This window comes from Liolophura sinensis, chromosome 9 (assembly GCF_032854445.1).
Source record: "Liolophura sinensis isolate JHLJ2023 chromosome 9, CUHK_Ljap_v2, whole genome shotgun sequence".
Lineage (NCBI taxonomy): Eukaryota > Metazoa > Mollusca > Polyplacophora > Chitonida > Chitonidae > Liolophura > Liolophura sinensis.
In genome coordinates this window covers 4,305,755-4,326,027 of record NC_088303.1, presented here as the reverse complement: position 1 = coordinate 4,326,027, position 20,273 = coordinate 4,305,755, and the positions used below count along the sequence as shown (strand labels likewise).

The window sequence follows — 20,273 nt, the reverse complement described above, 5'->3', positions numbered from 1 at the left end:
ACCTTGATTTCAGTACCGTACATCTCAATTTCCAAACAGGTTGGAATGACTTGGTGAGAATTAAACATTAATTAAACTAGTTTCTATGGCCTTAATTGAGGTCATATTCAGTGTTCAACAGGCCTACTGTCACAAAACTCTTTCCTGTAATTCTTATTGTCATTTGTTCCATTGTAATAGGGCTTCTAGTGGGTTCGCATATCTTGAACAAAATCTGTGAACAACTTCACCCTTTTCTGATGTCTGGGCCTTGTGTGCAATGGATACCAATCGTAGGTAACACATTATCAAACCATTTATCATAAAAATTAATTCAACCCTTGTTGTTGGTTTTTTTTGGCACATCTTTACCTTGTCTGCACCCTTTCAATGAACTCAACAAAGACAGGTGTCTCTTGTTACGTCATTCATGAGTGCCTATGGAAATGACCGAGGGCAAACAGGTTTTGGGGTAAATCCACAAATTGACAGAAAGAAGTTACAAAAAAAAAAATGTCATGAGAAAAACAAAATCATCTTTTTCAGCTATTCACACTGAAAACAACATATCTCACTTTCACTTTTTTATGACACCTAAACTCACTGGAGTAGGACTTTAAGTGCATGTGCATAGAGACAAATAGGCAGAGACAAACACACATGATGAGATACATGTATATTGGCTATATGGATGAGCTAATATAGAATAAGGAAAAGATAGCCCTACTTCTCTCCATACCAGCAGGGTATTGTGTCACTATTATAACCTACTTGTTCAGTAACCTCACCCAAGAGGATTTGTTCCACCTCACCTAAACAAATACAACAATTAACAGGGCTACAGAAACAATGGCAGCTCTCAAATCAAAAAAAAAAAAATAAAGCAGAAAATCGATGTAGATGCAGCTGGTCCTTTGAGGGATAATTGTGAAGTTTTTACCTTGAAACATGATCCATTTCTGAAAAAAAAAAAAAAAAACATCTATTGGGCAGCCTTAAGATGTGAGCTAGTCACAGAAGATAGGGAGATAATTAGGAAGACAACAAGACAATAAATAACAAACCAGGACTGTGCAGCTGTAATTACACCTCCTCCCAGGGAACACAAGACAAGGTACACTGTCTGTCCTTGACTATCTAATACCACACTTCTGCTCTTTGTGACCTTGTAGCTGTGCTAGCTTGATCTACAGCTGTGGTACCTGTAGCTAGCCTGTAATTACACATTATACGTTATATGTTATTATATTACATGCACGTCATGTCCATCAGTTAGGCTGACAGGAAGTCTAAGCAAGAGAAAGCAAGGTGCCCAGTACTTTCCTGGATATTCTATTTTTATGTCTCTCATGTTTCTCAGACATTTCCATAAGCTAATGCCACTGCCAAACTGGTAATTTTACTGAAAGCCCAGCATGCAACATTAGGTGGCAAAGTCCATTGGTTTCCTAATTAATCCTTCGCCAATTATTAATTTATTTACAAGATGTATATACAGACTGAGTGACAAACGAAATGAAAAGATGCTTGATTAATTGTATAAAATCCAAAATTTAAAAAAAAAAAAAACTTTTTTTACTAATATTGCTGGCAGTCACCCCAGCTACGCCCAACTAGATACAAACCCATTAGGCTTGCAAAGTATTGTTTTGTCTTCAAGCTTTATTTTCTCCCTGAAAATCAAATATGTGACAAAGCAAATATAAAGCTCTTTTGACATGTCTAAGTGCACCTGACTTGGATTTCTTCACTGCGGCACAGTGTTAACAAGAAATCCACGTGGCTATGTTGCCTGCAACCCTCAGCAATTCTGTGCAGTTTATCTGAGTCAGTGTGATAGTTTTTAAAAAACAGTTCAAAAATTAGAAAAAAAACACACAAAAAAACTTAGAACAGAACTGAATCCCAGACTGTTGCCAATGTCTGTAATGTTCATAACATAGACATACATGTAAACAGAAAATATGTGCTTTTCTTGCACATATCACCCATTCACACATCACTATCATCCTAATGTACAACTCTGGTGATTTTTTGCACACTATGACATGATATACATGTACACTCCCAGTGATCCTTGTAAATCTTTATTGACTCTTACACCTTGCTGTCGGTACTGCTAAGGAAGATTACATCTAACCATTTCTCAGCCATGTCAGCATGTAATATAGAAACTCTCAGACAGTTTAACATCACCTCTGCTGTAAATTGTTGGCTAAAAACAGCAATAGAGAGCTTTACTTGATTATTTTCATTCAAAAGTCCACAAAATATGCTTAAATCTAACTGGCTAGAATAAAAAATTTTCTGGCTAGTGTTTAAATCTACATGTATACAACTGAGGGTACAAAAAAATTAAATGTTCGCCATTACAAATTTCCGAAAAGCTGTTATCTTTACTAGGACATGATAATCATCTTCCCATGGCTTTTACCATTAATCAATCTTTGACAGTAACAATAAGTAACCATGTCTGTGCAATATATCGATCCAAATGAATTCAAAGGAAGTTGACCATATTTTGATTTGTACACGTGACATAACCTAGACTGCAGTTGGCAGTTAGCTATTGAACACTGACAAGTCATTATTTCTATAAATTATCTATTGGGCTATATTTCCATTATTACTCCACCTACAGACATCATACTTGGTCCACTAATGACAATTAATGCGGGCTATCATGTGATGCCAATAATTCCCGATTCTGACACCAGGGGGCGCTTCTGTCAATAGCAGTCTGAATAGCACTCTGGCCCATACATCCATTATTATTGCACCTTCAGACATCATACTTGGTACATTAATGACACTTAATGTGGGCTATCATGTGATGCATATAATTCCCAATTCTGACGCCAGGGGGCATTTAGGTGAATAGCAGTATAAATAGCATTCTGGCCCATACATCCATTATTACTACACCTACAGACATCATACTTGATACAATAATGACACTTTATTGCCAGCTGTCATGTGATGCCAATAATTCCTGTTTCTGACACCAGGGGGTGCTTAGGTGAATAGCAGTATGAATAGCATTCTGGCCCATATATCCATTATTACTACACCTACAGACATCATGCTTGATACAATAATGACACTTAATGTGGGCTATCATGTGATGCACATAATTCCCAATTCTGATGTGAGGGGTCGCTTCTTTGAATTGTAGTCTGGCCCATACATCCATTATTACTGCTATTCACAGAAGCACCCCCTGGTGTCAGAATCAGGAATTATTGGCATGACTTGATAGCCTGCATTAAGGGTCATTAATGTACCAAGTACACTGTATGATGTCTGTAGGTGTAACATTAATGGATATATGGGCCAGACTGCTATACACAGAAGAGGCCCCTGGCATGAGAATTAGGAATTAAGTGCATCACATGAAAGCCCACATTAAGGGTCATTAATGTACCCCTTGGTGTCAGAATCGTGAATTATTAGCATCACATGATAGCCCGCATTAAGAGCCATTAATGTACGAAGTATGATATCTGTAGGTGCAGTATTATTGGAGATATAGCCCAATAGATTATTTATAGAAATAATGACTTGTCAGCGTTAAATAGCTAACTGCTAACTGCCAACGGCAGTCTAGGTTATGTCACGTGTACAAATCAAAATATGGTCAACTTCTTATGAATTCATTTGGATCGATATATTGCACAGACATGGTGACTTATTGTTACTAAATTAATATATAATTTCTAGAAATAAAGACAAGTCCCCGTTGAATAGCTAACCGCTAACTGCGAACTGCAGTCTAACTTGACTCAGGTGATTTGTACAGTACGAACAGAAAATGTCATTTCTAACGAAATGTACTGCATGTTATTCAGTATATTCTGTCACATATAGGTATGTAGACTCCTAAACTATGACTCTAAGCTGCCATGGCTACTCTCACTGTACCTGTATTCAGTCCAAATAGTAATTAAAGCAGATAATTGATATGTCACTACATACTGTAGAAATAAATAATAATGTAAATTTTAAACCTTTTCAACCACTAAAGCACTTTTTTCAGTGGAAATTATGCATACAACAATGCAAACGATGCTAAATTGAGTTGTTTGTGTCACTAAAGATGAAAGCTTCATAAAACTGTACGAAGAATTCTCTCAGAATGTTTCAAAATATTGGTTGCAGAGGCGGGTGAAAAAGAAATAGGGTACTTTATACCACCTATCCATTTATCGTTGGCCAATTACATGTAGCTTATTAAATTACACGTAGATTGCATTCATTCCTGCAGGAGTTATGTACATGTAACACTTCTTCTGGTTAAGATATTAATAGTTACAACATGACAACACTGCAGCTGTTGGCTGTTCACACTGTCACTGACAGCAGGTTTTTACTCAACTGGTGAAGTACATGCAATCCACATGTATAATTTTCAACTCTACAGTATAAAAGCATTAATTCTTGGATGTAGTATATATCACAGAATTAATTATAACCTGAAATTAATATATGCCTGCAAAATTTTCAAAAATATTTTTCAAGTGCATGTAGTTAGTGGAAACTCTTCATAAGCATATACTATGATCATTCAAGCGACTTAAAGCAGGGCTCCATTTAAGCTCCCTTCATACAGAAATAGATAGAGCGCCTTTGCTGTCTTCAGAAGAGACAAATGACAAACCAGGGACTTCCAACGATCGGGGATTAAAACATGAGTTGTCAATTAAGCCCTATAAGCCCCAACTCATCTTCCAAGTAGTTGCAGTTTATTGACTTGACTCGTGGCCAATTACAACTCATAAAAAACGTTTTGTGTGGTTTCCATGACATTCTTGAAGATTCTCCTAAGCAAATCAAGCAACTGTGCAATTTTCCTTTCAGACTTGTGCACTGGGGACAAAATGACAGAGGCATGTTAAAATTCTATCAATGGCTTTTCTGACTTCATGCTATATTTTTTCTGTAAATCACCTCTACCTTAGACAGCGCTTCGGGGAAGCAATTGATTCCAAGTCCTGCTACCTTTTTTTCTAGGTCAACCTGAATCCGAGGAAAATTTCAACAATGCTAGGTAGAGCTAGGGGCAATCAATTCCAAAGGCAGAAATGAAATTACTGTGCATGTTTCCTGGGATGGATTGCTTTCTGGATAGGATGCGGCAAAAGAGAGAGTAAAGATCAGTCAGGCTAAGGACCAATCTGATGGTGGGAGCAGCACCAACTGTGTACAGCCTCTTGATATGCTGATGCTTGTCTGGAGTGAACAACTTGTACGACCAATGCTTCTCCTAACACAAGAATAAGTCTGGGAACACAAGAAGCACTTGTCCTTCTCATTCTGTCAGCTGCACAACAAATATGCGCTAGTGTCGATGAGCTAGAATGATGAATGGGGAGGAAGTGCAATGAAGCAGAGACTTGTCATCTGTCAACTCCCAACCCTTGTCACCCTTATCCAACTACTGCTTCACAAAGGTGAGTTCATTCTTCCACAGCGCAGGACCCTGGCAATTAAATTTGATTTAAGAGTTTATCCTGTTCCTGTCAATGCCATTTCAACTCATTTCATCTTGTGATCACATAATAATAGTTAAAAACTCAAAAGCATCTGTCTAAAAAAAAGGATGTTTCGTATGGCTTATGAAATAATATTGCTGCATGTATAATTCCTTGTACATATTTATAAATGTAACAAAATTTAGCTGCCAGAAATTTGTGGATGGTCGTGGGTTTCACCCCAATTCCTCCCAACCTATCCATGAAATAGTCTTGAGTATGGCATAAAACACCAAACAAATAAATAAATAATTATGGCTTAAGGTCACTTTGCAATAATGAAGCCATATCATGGTGAGAAACTAGAAATACAAGTAAATACCTAAATTTAACCTGTATATCATACATGTATCATGACCTTTGTTTTTTTTACTTGCTGATTTTCATATCTGCTCGCAGAACTGCAAAATTTTTTTCATAGTTAAATAGCTACATGTAGGCATAGGCATGCAATGATAACACTTTGGGTTTTCGGAGAGTGCATATATTGGCTATATGTATCCACACAAGTACATCTGTGCAATACGTACTGACTAAATTATCTGATAACCTATAACATCATGACTGGTATTAGTAGTATACATTCCCATGGGCATAACCTTACAATGAAGAGACTAAGAAAGGCTTACAAATACTATGTTTATAGGTGTTATACCTTACATATACTACATACTCAGTAACAAACATAGCACGTCATTAACCCAAAGGCAATGGCATGCTCCATTCTGAATCCCAAAAACAAATTGTTGACCACATGAGAGTTTATCCATTTGTTTGTTCACTGCATGCTATAACTCGGTCAAGGTTATGTTTCAGGATATCAACTTTAATGACTGTATAAAATGTTTATGCTTGCAATAGAGCTGTGTAAAGTGCAGGCCACATGTTAACACCATATATGAAATATACATGTATAATAAGTTCCATGAAAATAATCAGAGATGTACATTGTAACAGGGTGTTTGCCTTGAAAACATGTCAATAAATAAAAAACACCTGGCAAGTACATGTACTTTCCCAATGAAGACAATGATACCTGTTCTTGCCAGTTATGACACGCATAATAAATCCACAGACGTAACTTGAACGATTTAGGACTTGAAGTTGCATTCAACACCATTTCAATCTAATCACAACCTTCATGTATTTGTAGTGTTGCTGCACTGGAACAGCATGGTGAAATCACAAGGCACAGTATACTGACACCAGTGTACCAACTTAAATCATAGTTTTGTTCAACAAATTTTGATTGTTAAACGTTGCCCCCAAAATGTCAGAGCAAGTTTTCTCATAATGCACAAATAACAGCCTGGAGAGAACTTCAGGGTAACTACAATAAGATTTGCTTCTTCAGACTGAAAGTCTACACCCAGCACCCTGGTTTCATCCACCCATAAACCTGGCTCTTCAGACTGAAAGTCTACACCCAGCACCCTGGTTTCTTCCACCCATAAACCTGGCTTCTTCAGACTGAAAGTCTACACCCAGCACCCTGGTTTCTTCCACCCATAAACCTGGCTTCTTCAGACTGAAAGTCTACACCCAGCACCCTGGTTTCTTCCACCCATAAACCTGGCTTTTCAGACTGAGAGTCTACACCCAGCACCCTGGTTTCTTCCACCCATAAATCTGACCACCACCAAATAGGTGAAAAATTCTTGATCAATCAATCAATCACGCATTCAATCAATATTCTCAAACTGATGTGTTAACACTGGCTAAAACAGTGCTGTATTACACACAAATGTACATGTATAAGCAATAATCTTACCTGCTGCACCATCATTCACATGTGTGTTCACATTTCAGGTGACACTGCCAATGTGTGTTATCAATGTGCCTCCACTTCGGCCCACAGTGAGTGCAGCTCGGAACCTACAAATGCCATCCATAAGAATTGTAGTTTGGGGCTGACTGGCTTCAGGAATTACTACTGTGTTACCCAGACAATTGAGCAAAATGGTATGTTCAATACATCATATCTCTGTTTACACCAATCTTTGTTGCTGCAGGTGAAGGGTGTATGAGACTCAGTTGAGTCTTCTACAAAATGAGGTGCAGGTGGGGGATGTATGAGACTCAGTTGAGTCTTCTACAAACTGAGCTGTAGGTGGAGGGTGTATGAGACTCAGCTGAGGATTCTACAAACTGAGCTATAACATGAAATAGGCCTATTTAAAATAATACTGTAAATGCCTTTTTATTCGCGGGGATAAACTTTGATGAGAAGACACATTAGCGGGAATCAACTTTTGCACATTTTAACTGAATTTTTGGACAACTGGTCAACGAAAATCAAACTTCAATACAGAAATGTAAAGAAATAAAACAACTCAAGCATTCTAGTAACAATGTTATCATTTAAACTTGTTTGTACCTGTAAGATGTGACAAAAATTCTATACAATACAGTAACTTGAGCGGACAAAGGAAGTTAATCCTCCTCAGCTTTTAATTTTTTGAAGACTGTTAAACTTTATAAGATGACAATCAATTAAGCTGAATTTTTAAAAGCCGGAATACATCCTAATTAGGTATTTCTAATTAACCTGTTTGAAAGAGAATAAGAACTGTACTGCTTGTTAACGAATTTATAACTGTAACGCATGCTACAGTAATAAATTACTTACATGGGTTTTATATTCGATGGCACTTATTTTCGCGGAAATGTGTTTGCTGCGAAATCCGCGAATGTTAGTATCACGCGAATAAAAAGGCACTTACAGTATGTCGATTTTGTCAAACATGAGAAATAAAAGTTTAAAAATGGGGGTCACAGCATGTAATACAGCCCTGTTAAAATCTCAATAACAAATGTATTATCCCACAAGCCTATCTGTCTTATGTTCTTCCATACATTTGGAAAGAAAAAAGAAGTTTCAGTAGGCCCACGAGTACCATGAAATTGAAATAGACAATTACATGTCAATAAACTTTGGTCAAATGATCACATTAACATAACAATTTTCCTGCAACAATGTTTTGTCCACATTTTATTAAAGTGGGGAAAGCAATTTTAATTTTGCCAGCTGCTTGAATTTGATGGCAAAGCAGATTGGTGTAGAATATTTACATTACGGCTGGAAATTCTCCACTGGCTCAGGAGCATTAGCTAACAGTACATTCATAGAGAGTTTGGTGTAAAGGCCACTCGGCTTGGTTTATTGGAGGTTATTTCAACGAGACAAGGAAGACTGTGTGTTTGAACAGAGATGGATATGGATGAAATTTGTTGTTGGAAAGACTGGAGAATTTAAGTTGACCAAATACTATGAACACTGCACATGGTTTTGAATATCAAAACTTTTCCACTTTGCTGTTAAAATGCTGATAAATGTGCTGCCAAGTCAATTTTTCACTAGACGTGACAGCCATTAATTTAGCTGGAGGAGAGTTACTTTGGGAAAGGATGATTGTACAAGTTACATGGACACAGTATTGGTTCAACATACACACCTATATTTTCTAAATTACTTTCGCCCTTTTGCTATCAAATTAGCCCTCGAGGTAAAAGAGTTATTTCCCTTTAAATACATTAAACCACAAGGATCGATCAGCAACTGTTTTTGAGTTTAGAAATTTATTAAAATGAAAGACAGCAACTGACGAATGTTCATGTCCACTAAAAGACTACCATTCAAGGTATCTTAAACCAGCACTAAATATTTTTTTAGATTTTTTTCAACCCAGTGAAAGTTTAGACAAACTTCATCTTGACACGGCTTCAGCACATCTCCATTATCGGGAGAAAGGTGATGTTACCTTTACTCCAGCTCTCCGTCAAAGTCATTTTCTGTATGATAGTCTAAGCAGTAGCCTATGGCAGATAAAAGTTGTGGACTTCGGCGATGAAGGTCCTAGTGATAAATAGCTTTCTTGGAAACTGGACATAATATAAGAACATTTCTTCCACTCACTGAACTGTTGATACAGTTGGCCTCATTGATACAGTAGGCCTACTATATCATTTTCAGGGAACTCCAGCGACCCTGTTTAAATAGCCTGCTAATGCACAGCCAGGATATTCCAGGTTCAGGTCATAGCCGCCGGGGGGGTTGTGCAGGTGATTTTGACCCCTGATGATTTTTGAAACATTAAATGTTTACAAAATTACGATAGGATTGTTGTACAAATAGATTCATGCTCAATTCTGAAATAAATCTAAGCACCACTGAGGCTGATCTAGGAATTCGCTGGATTTTATGCTTCAATTTTGTAGTGATGGTTTCTAAGATGCTAGTAGTGCTGGATGTCAGAGAAAACACCTTGGCTTGAACACGGCGTTTTAATAATTTTACTGTATTCTATAAAAGAAAACAGAAAAAACATCTCTTGTATGCGCAAAAGACGAAGCAAAATTTAAATTGTCCAGTTGTAATATATTCAGTCAAAAAATATTGTTTCATTGAGATTTAAGTTATTTTATCATAAGATTTAAACCTTCAGCTTCCCTAATTAATTTTGTTATTTAGAAACTGCTGACTAAATGCCAAAATTAATGACACAAATGTATTTGTATTATTTGAACAGAGTGACTAAATAGGCCTATAGGGTCACTGGGGAGATGAATGCAGTTTGAGTCGAGACGTTATGGTAGTGTCAGACATAATTTGGTGTCACTGAATGTTACCCTGCTCATAAATCAACTTGTTTTACATCGATCTGTGGTGGTCTGTGAATGATGTGTGAAATGGCCCTTCGGTTACAGATAAATACATTGTTGTAAATGATGTCCAATGCAGTAGTTCTGTGTTATCATGTCACTTCATGGAGTGAATGGGTAAAGGCCATGTCACAACTTAGGCTGTGCAACCTGACATATCTGATAGTAACATGTTTGATTGGATAAAATTCTTTAGATGGCTGTCTCGATTCAAAACAGCCAATTGTGTAGTATTGTCCTTTTGTTCTACAAAATTTTTGAATCTGTAGTTAAACTGGATAACCGGTCTTTAGCCATTCTGAAACCAGAGAGGAAAGAACTGTCGCCATGTTGAATTTAATATGGTCCATTTTGACAACTATGGAATGGAAGACATGGATCAATATGCAGCCTTGGCAGAGAAAGTTGTTTTGAGGATAACTGATACTTTCAATAGAAATTTTCCAATCTAAGTTTCAGCCAAATGTATTACCTATCCATATACAACTGCATCTGAGACAAACTTGAGATTTCAGTTGATGATGGCTCACATGGATTTGTTTTTCTATCCCCCTCTCCAAAAGGATGTATATGTTAATTTTTGCTGTCTTTCTTGCTTACAGAAGTTGAAATAAAAATCTGAAATCAGTTAACAACTGCCAAGTTACAGGAAGAACCCATATGCAGTGTCTTGAGGTTATGTAGTATACTCAGTTATACCTTTTTTCGTGACCAGGTAAAATGGTGGCCATCATTCGAGAGTGTACCACGGACGCTGGTCTGGGAGTCACATGGTGCCAGTTGGATGAGACGCCCATGACAGGGTTTGCCATCAAGTGTACATTTATTTGCTCACAGGATCTCTGTAACAGCCTCCCTCTCCACTTAAACAAGCCCAAAGCTGACGACATTCACAACAAGGGAGATAAACCATCCTCAGATCTGTCAACAAAATCAGTTGCAGTGTTACTATTGGCTATAGCACTCAAGGAATTTTCAATGAACTGAAAAACTTAGATCAGAGGCAATGAACAGAATTCTGTAGTTAATAAACTGCAGTCACAGCAAATGTAAAATGTAAAACATGTCCCGAGAGGAAAGCTTTAAAGTGTATTAATGTTTGAAGACTTCTTCATTCCGTGGATTATAGCGTGATGTGTAAATAACAGATGGAAAAAGCATAACTGGTGGTTGTCACCAACTGCAATTCCCCTATCCAGACAGGTGTGAAAAGATGTTGTCTAGTTCTATGAATCTCTCTCATGATACAGTTTGCCTGTAAATGAATATCTGACACAATCATAAATCAGGGTCACATTCAGTCTGTAAACATGGGTGCCTTTTTAAGTTCTATAATATGGGCTAAATCAAAACAAGTGGTGTAACATGTGACATACTGGGCTAAATATGACACTTAGTAACAAGGACAATGACTGAGGGAAAAGGAATATTACACATTTTCAACCTCAAAATAATCAAAATTAACATTTTTGTACTCATCTCATCTTTGGCTTGGTTTGAGCATACAGTATGGGTATGAAAAATTGACTGTATGTGACCCTGGTAACTCGATCATTACATCTTAAAGATCAGACAGCAATAATGATTAATAACCATACACAAAAGAAGCAGTATGTAGCAATAACAATGAATCAGATTAAAAACTGAACAAGCAATAAAAAATATACCTGCAACAGTAATACATGTACCTGAAAGTATATGCATACATGTCAGTGCATGTCATCTGGGACTAATACAACAGATTGTGTTATGTTAGTCCCAGATGTGAGAGGCAGCTGAGAGCTTCATCCATAAGAAAGACAGTATGAAACTGAAGCTAACCATGAGGAACATGTACAAACAAGAAAAGTGACATGTGATGACACTGCACGCTGAGCAGATCACAATTATGATGGATACACATGAGATATGAGGGAATGATGGTGAAGACTGCCAAGTGAAGATTGCATACAGAGCAAAGTACACACTGCCAGAGTTTCCTCTACTGATCCTCTGCTGTGGCCTTTTTGCTATAATATGTTTTAACAACTTAAGACCTCTTCATGAAGTATAAGTGTTAGTGTACATGAGTATTAGATCTTTGGAAAATCATGTTCATTGTTAAAAAGCTATCACTGTAAAATTTTACCAAACAATCACATCTAGTCAGCTCCAAGAACAAAAAAAGTACCATACTCATTGAAGAGTCACCTGTGAATGGCATGGCATACGCATTTCAAATGAGCCTTAGATGCCTGACATAAACTATATACATTGTTTAATATGTATTATGTAGAATGCATGTTGTCGTGCATGTACTTGAAAGATTATGTGTTGTTTTTCATGTCATTAAAGTACACTAATTGGCTACCTTGCAATGCTTACCTGTACACTCACAATACATAACACACACTACCAGTACAAGAGCACAACATGCTCCACATATAGGTGTAGAAATCTATTCCATAATATATCTATGTACAACTGATGTAACAACAATGGTACAAATTTTGATATCCCACATGACATAAATAAGTACAATGTTTGAATTACCATTCAAGTTTCATTTCAATGTGATGATCTTTTAAAAAACATGTGCAAAACTGTTGAGGTTCAAAGACAGGATAAAAACTGCCGTAATTTGTCAAAAATACATATGGCTTAAAACTCGACCTACCCTATAGCCCAAACCCGTAGGGGAACCAATGTATATCGACTGACTGCAGGTCAGACTATTTTAACAAGGAAAAAAGAAATATAACAATAAATAACATCTTGCAATGCTGGAGCCAGATGGTGAGCTGTACCATTCTAATGGGGCCACACCAAGTTACCTCCGCTGTGGTCACTCTCGTTTGAAAGGTTTGTTTTTAGGAGTAAGCTATGGTTAGGTGGGACCTCAGAAAATGGCTACCAAGTTTTCGAGTTAAAGCAGCATTAGCTGGCTGATGACCTAGCTTTAAGGCAGATTTTAATTTTTAAAACTTATTTGGAAAACCCAGGATAAACGTTACGCATTTTTTAAAATCCATTTGGAGGTAATTTTAAAATCCTTACGCTAATTAAATACAATAAACAATTTCAGCAAACTCTAAGCTGAAAACCCAACTTCATTTACGATTTCTTGACATTTCTGCCACTCTCAAGGTTGATATCATGTTTTATTATATCCTGTTGCCTACAAAATATTTGTCACTGTTGTGGCATAGCCTACATACTATAACAGACATGCATGCTATAATAGGCAATGTCCCACTTTGTAGTTTCACGCTTCAAAAGCTAACCTTACATCACATCACAGTCACTGTTGTTTAACAAAGGAGTTAATTCAGAGCAGGACTATTGATACCAAGAGTATTTTATAACTTTTCAAACTGTAACCTGTTTTTTTGATAATTTACTTTGTGACCGACACAGCTCTGTTCTACTGTAAAGATCACTCACTCCTTCTAAATCAGTCAGTCAGTCCAGCTTGATTCAACATACACATGCGCTATACACAGAATAGTCAAGAGCTGAAATCAAGCTGAAACATCATAGACTTTATCTTCTTGTACCCTGCACATTGATTTGTTACATGATAATCAGAAAGGCTAGCAAATACTGTCTGTATGGATTGTTGACATTAAAAGTTCAAATTTGATTGTCTGGTCTTGGAAATTATTGTTACTTGCACATCCAAGTCAGCGAGTGACATCCGCTGAGACCTTTATTTAGGTCCAAGTTTGTCAGACAATATTTTTTTCATAAAAGAGTGGCTTTACATAAAATGCTGACATCAACCAAGTGTTTTAAAGTTTGTTTGCTTGGTGAGAGGATATCTCCTAATTTATTTGCCCCTAAAGAAGCACTTTTTTGAACATAAAAGTTTATGTTGTTTACCTTGTTAGTTGCTCCTAGAGTGAGTGAGTGATAAGGATTTAACTTCGTACTTAACAATTTTTCAGTCATATGACGATGAAGGAATCCTTTGAGGATTTTTATCTGGTGCTGCTTCAATGAGACGACTTACCGAAGACAAGCAAGCCGCCTTGCCCGAGCCATTATACTGATACAAGTCAACCAGTCGTTGCCTATCCCCTTCATGCTGAACGCCAAGCGAGGAAGATACAACTTCCTCGTTTAAGGTCTTAGGTGTGATTGACCCAGGATTGACCCTCGATCTAGTGCTCCCGAAGTGGATGCTCTACCAACTATACTATCAGGGCCGGTAGCTGTTCACAGAAATGACGCTGAATAATTTTGAAGAATTAGGTGCGTCGTTGCAAATGTTTCACATAACAATTTTCAAAACTGACAAAGCCTTCTCTTTCAAGCACCTAAAACTGTTAAAATAAATTATGAGTTGCACAGGACATTCAATTTGTGATCTATTCAAATTCATAAACTTTGTGATGTGATTTTAATTTTTTCCTTGCAAGAGGTACCGTACAGAATAAAGGAAACATATACCAGTTGTTTAATAAATTACAAATAGTGGCCCTTCCATGTTAGTATATTCCGTCTCTGTATATACATGTATGAGCATACATCATACAAGTTATGTTACATGTATATTCAATGTAATAAGAACTGCCCGCTGCCGGCTTTAACACATGTAGGAAGGTCAAACCCACTATGCTCCTAAAGAACACTACTGCATGCATTTTTAGAAAATGAAAGAAATATAAGAAACTGAAAACAAAGACTGGACTGAAGTTCCAAGTCTAAATTTCACCCCAAAAATTTCATATTCAGAGGAAAAAAGTATTATTTTTGGGGGCAGAAAGGATATTAACTTTCATTCCAAACGAAACACCTATTAGATCAATAGAATTCTCAAAATCAGGCAGAATGTGCAACTGTCATATGTGAAATTATGTCATTTACCATGGGCAGAATTCTAGTAAAAAAGTTACACTGCTACGTAAAATTTCCTCTGGAACACAGCTAGCAGTGTGGTTTAAAGGATTTACCAATAACTTGGACACTATTTAATCTCTATAGCTGACGTCAAAAACAAAATCCTCCATCAATTTTCATAAAGTCTACCTCATGTGAAGTGAAAACATTCATCGTGTGATCTGAATCACCCTGAGGCAGAATATATGATGTGGAGTAATGCAGCTCTGCTGGAATGACATCAAGAGGGTTTGAAAGTATGGGGGCCGCTGAAACTTATACTAGCAGTTGACACAGTTAAGTCTACTAACATCAAGGAGATGATCATAAACACAAAGGAGTCAAACACAGCATTGTACAAAATACACAGAAATGTACCCCACAGCATAATGAAGGTTTATAAGATAACTAAGCGACTCAAGTATTTTATATGTAAGGTATATGGGTCAAACCTGTAGAACACTATGTTCAATGATATCCTGCAGTTATCTCCCTTAGAACTACAAGATTCGTCAAGTAGACTTTATCTTTTTACTTACTGTATTTGATTGGCGTTTCATGCCGTATTCAGGACTACTTCATGATGGCAGTCAACATTATGGTGGCAGGAAGCAAGGCAGAGCCCAGGGGATACCCACGACCATCTGCAAATTGCTGGTATGCCTTCTCAGGTGCAGCCAGAGAGGAAACTAGCATGAGCTGGTCTTGAACTCATAGCGACCACAAGGGTTAGAGGCTCCAGGGCCATTGCACCACCCCGGCCACAGTTTCCCCATATCTTTTTACACTTACTCTGCCTTAAGACACATTAAAATGGTTCATGGTGACATGAGATAGAAACCTATATTTGGATGCTGAGGAAATAGGGAAACAACATCAATGGATTGTAAAAGTTCCATTCTCAGCACTGTGTGAAAACTGCTTTAAAACATTCCAGGTAATGTTTAGTGATAGTGCTGGTCACTGCTGGGCCTCGGTGATACTGAACGGATCAGATAAAGATTCTGTTTTTATTAAGGTTGTCAACCGCACTAGTTACTGTTGATATCCACCTCTAGTACATGTATAATGAAATTATACAGCTCCTGTACCATATGTACATGTAGGTGTAATAATTCAATCCTAAAAGTATTTTCAAGCGAAAATCAATTTACCTGTGTCTGCAACATGCATTACGAGTCTTTATTATTCAGCATTGTCTGAAACAGAGAAATAGAGAATTAAACCATTCGTTCACTTGTCTTCACTGGTCCTTACTAGCAACCTTAAACATACAAAATATGTGATTTGTTGTCACTATATAGAACAAATGCTGCTTTGAAGTCATAATTCATGTCAATTTGAAAAGCCAGATATGTTACACAGTTACAACATAACAACTTGTCAATTTGAAAAGCCAGATATGTTACACAGTTACAACATAACAACTTGTCAATTTGAAAAGCCAGATATGTTACACAGTTACAACATAACAACTGGTCAATTTGAAAAGCCAGATATGTTACACAGTTACAACATAACAACTTACGTTTTGGACCTATGTTGCTCTGAAGTAATTCAACAACGTTAAATGTACTACATCCACATTTTATATTTCTGACATTCATTCCGTTGGTAGATGTCAGAATGTTAACTCAGGAGGGAGATCATTTATCTTGCTGAATTAGCTGTGGAGCAGACGAAGTAAAACAGCAAATTCCAAGGTCTTTGCGGTCTACCATTTCTTTATTTATTTATTTAATTAGTGCTTTACACGCTACTCAAGAATATTTCACTTACACACCAGCGGCCGGCATTATGGTGGGAGGAAACCAGGCTCTGGGAAACCCACGACTAACCGCAGGTTGCAGACAGACCTTCTCACGTTTGGCTGGAGAGGAAGTCAGAATGAACTAGACTTGACCTCACAGCGACTGCATTGGTGAGAGGCTCCTGGGTCATTGCCCCGCGCTGGCGTACTAACCCCCTCAGTCATGGACGCTTCGGGGTCTCTAAAATGATAGGTGTATGAAGATGCATGTAGCAGGCATAAAGCAAGGGTTTTATTCATACTGTTAGATGATCTCTATATGCAGAAAAAGAAAAGGCATTTTTGATTTGCAAGAATTTGCTGAAGATAGTGAAGGAATAGAGGTTAACTGAAACTTACATGTTCAAAACCAAATTCAAATTTTAAGCAATATTGTTGGAACGCATGATAGTGTATCATGATACAAACTGGCTCTACTGGGCAGTGATTCCGTATACATGTACTATTAGTATGACAACTCTGTCTTGTTCATAAACTTGAACACCTCTGCTCTTCAAGTGCTAACCCCAACAGATCAATTGGGGCCATAAAAAGTGTCTAGCTGTACTCAAAGATGCCCTAGCTGTCAATTCGGAGTAGATGTCCTATTCTGTCATCACTGAATCCATATGTCCCCAAAACTGGCCGAATTTTGACAAATTCCAACTCCAATTAAAATGTCCAAAAGATAATGAATACCCTGCTACCAGACAAGTTTGACACACATGGGCTTTCTGTATGATCAGTCTCAGTTCAAGAATGTTGATAGGATCTGGAATTTGTCAAATTTTCGTCAGGTTTGGATTATAGGTGATGACGCATGACAACATCTATCTGAAAACGACGAATAAGACATCTATAAGTATGGACGGACACTTTTTAATGGCCCTAGCATCGATCCACTGAAGATAGCATGGGAAGTACAGAGGTGTTCAAAGTAAGCTTATGGAACAGTCGAGGCAGGGCTGCAATAGTAAACAAAATATACAAGGCCCTACAGAGCTAGCCCTGGATAACTATGTTCACTTCCGTGGGGACTGGTTCTCACATAGTTATGGCTTGCTCCCATTCACCGCTGTAGGATACTTAGTACAGTTTCAGAACACAACTGATTACAAAAATGACAATATTATTATTATTGTACTATAGCCTAACCTCCCTGGAGTTACTCCTTTACAATGCTTAGGGTCCCAGACCACTGGACTGTTAAAATTCCAACTAAACTGACTAGTAGGTTGAGAAATATTTAGATATGTTGTGATCATGGCTGCTCAACCTCCAGTCAGAGATATATTCATCCATGATTCAGAGCAAGATTCAAATATATTTATTTACTTGATTGGTGTTTCTACACCATACTCAAGAATATTTCACATACAATGGCGGCCTGCATTATGGTGAGAAGAAACCATGTAGAACCCGGGAGAAACCCACAACCATCTGCAGGTTACTGGCAGACCTTCTCACGTACAGCCGGAGATGAAGCCAGCATCAGCTGGACTTGAACTCACAGTGGCCACACTGGTAAGAGGCTCCTGAGTTATTTCACCATGCCAGCATTCTAATGACCTCAACCATGGAGGCCCCCAAATCTTGCCCCAGGTGGCCATTCAAACTCCTGTCATTATACTGGGCAGGTGGAGTATTATAGCCACAGTGGCAACCAATGGTAAAAGCATACACTGATTCATGCCGTGTCCGAGACATCTCTCTAAACGATGTCTGCAGTTCAAAACAGGTGTCAACTGTGGCTCTTACCTCTCAGTTCGCCCGTACACGCAGCATCCCAGGTATGACACACTTGTCCTGTAGTCACAACAATGCAACCGATTTTAAAACAAGTCTGCCAATAGGCTTGTCTTTTCTGGGTTAAGCCGCATGCACCATCCAGGAATGATAACTTTTTCAAGACCCAGAACAGAAGGCAAAATGGCTACTGCTTCAGCGGTGACTGTCTCATGATTGGGATTGTTGCATGAGAGGTAAGAGCCACAGATGACACCTGTTTTTGACTGCAGACATCATTTAAAAAGGACTTATTCAACACGGTATGAATTGGTGCATGCTTTACCATACGTTGCCACTGTGCCTACAGAGGGGTTTATGGTAACGTGATCACCTTGGCAGAACAACAGCCAGGTAGCCATATTGGAGTGCTGTTAACATGGGCTGGTATAGCCATAGTACTCCAATACGGCTACCAAAAGTAGGTCATGCAACCTCTCTTATAACATTCCGCCAGCCCAGTATAAAAAGAGGAGTGAAAATAGCCACCCGGGGCAACCCAGACCCAAATATATAGTGTTAACTGTCATCTTGGATTATCCTGATTTGAGTTGAACGTATTTCTCTTTCCCTGTACTTATATTAATGACGAGCAACTGTAAGAATTTTTTGTAATTTTTGTAAGCATGTTACTGTTTGTACAGGAAGTTTCTGTTCTGAAGCTGTATTTATTTATTTATTTATCTGATCGGTGTTTTACGCCATACTCAAGAATATTTCACTTATACGAAGGCAGCCAGCATTATGGTGGGAGGAAACTGAGCATAGCCCAGGGGAAACCCACAACCATCCACAGGTTGCTGGCAGACTTTCCCACGTACTGCCTGAGAGGATTCTGAAGCCGTAATGCAACTTCCTAAACGAAATGGATGAACCATATTTCGTTTTTTCAAGCTGTTCAATTGAACCATATAAGGAGAAACAGACCCTTTATAAACTCTTTTGAAATTGTATCCACGTGAAACCTAGTAGCAGAATGTTACTTTGAAATCAACCAACATGAAGTCTTGTGAGAGTTAGGGGGAATAACTGCTTCTGATGTGTCGGACCAAAGGTAAGCCACATTTACCACATTTTCACATGCGTATTAAATCTTTCCAAGTATAAATCGATGTCGACTGAGTGGTCCCCATAATCAATTAACCTGTTCTGAGTCTCCCCGAATCAAAAATGATTCATGACAACTGGACAAATTCACAGAATAAATACATTTTCAGACACTACATGCACTGTGGCCGAAAGCCGTTTGCGAGAACGAACGAGACTGAAGCACCATCTGAACCAGCCAAATGGACGACTAGACTTGCCCAGTGTTACTACAATGATTGCTATAGCTATCATTTCCTTTGAACGACCTTATTTTTTCTGGGCTCAAATCGACCACGTGATTTGTATGTACGACTATCAGAACGAGATGGAGGCCACAGTGGGTGTAGGGTTTGAAAATGTATTTATTTTGTGAATTTGTGCGGTTGTCATTGATCGTTTTTGGCGAGAATCATAACAGGTTAGTTGATTATGCGGACCACTTGGTTGACATCGATTTACCCTAGGGAAGATTTAATGAGCGTGTGAAGATGTGGCGTCGATCCGACACATCTGAAGCAGTTATTGCCCGTAGCCCTCCCAACACTTCGGATTGATCGATTTCAGAGTTACATTCCGCA

The 20,273-nt window shown here is 38.0% G+C and overlaps 1 protein-coding gene across 9 annotated transcripts in view; it reads right to left on the bottom strand.

Annotated features, from left to right (window-relative positions):
• The window catches only part of LOC135474671 (neprilysin-1-like), a 69,478-nt gene that overhangs the window by 48,984 nt on the left and 221 nt on the right, over positions 1–20,273 (bottom strand). For 5 of the 9 annotated variants that reach the window (XM_064754215.1, XM_064754216.1, XM_064754217.1 and 2 more), the window contains exons 1-3: positions 16,561–20,081; positions 10,872–16,231; positions 7,282–7,385 (exon numbers count right to left, since the gene is read on the bottom strand). The gene's annotated coding sequence lies outside the window, so the exon portion shown is untranslated. Of the gene's footprint in view, positions 1–919; positions 939–7,281; positions 7,386–10,871; positions 16,232–16,560; positions 20,082–20,273 lie in introns of those variants that run through there. The other 4 variants (XM_064754214.1, XM_064754218.1, XM_064754212.1 and 1 more) reach the window with 3 other exon arrangements.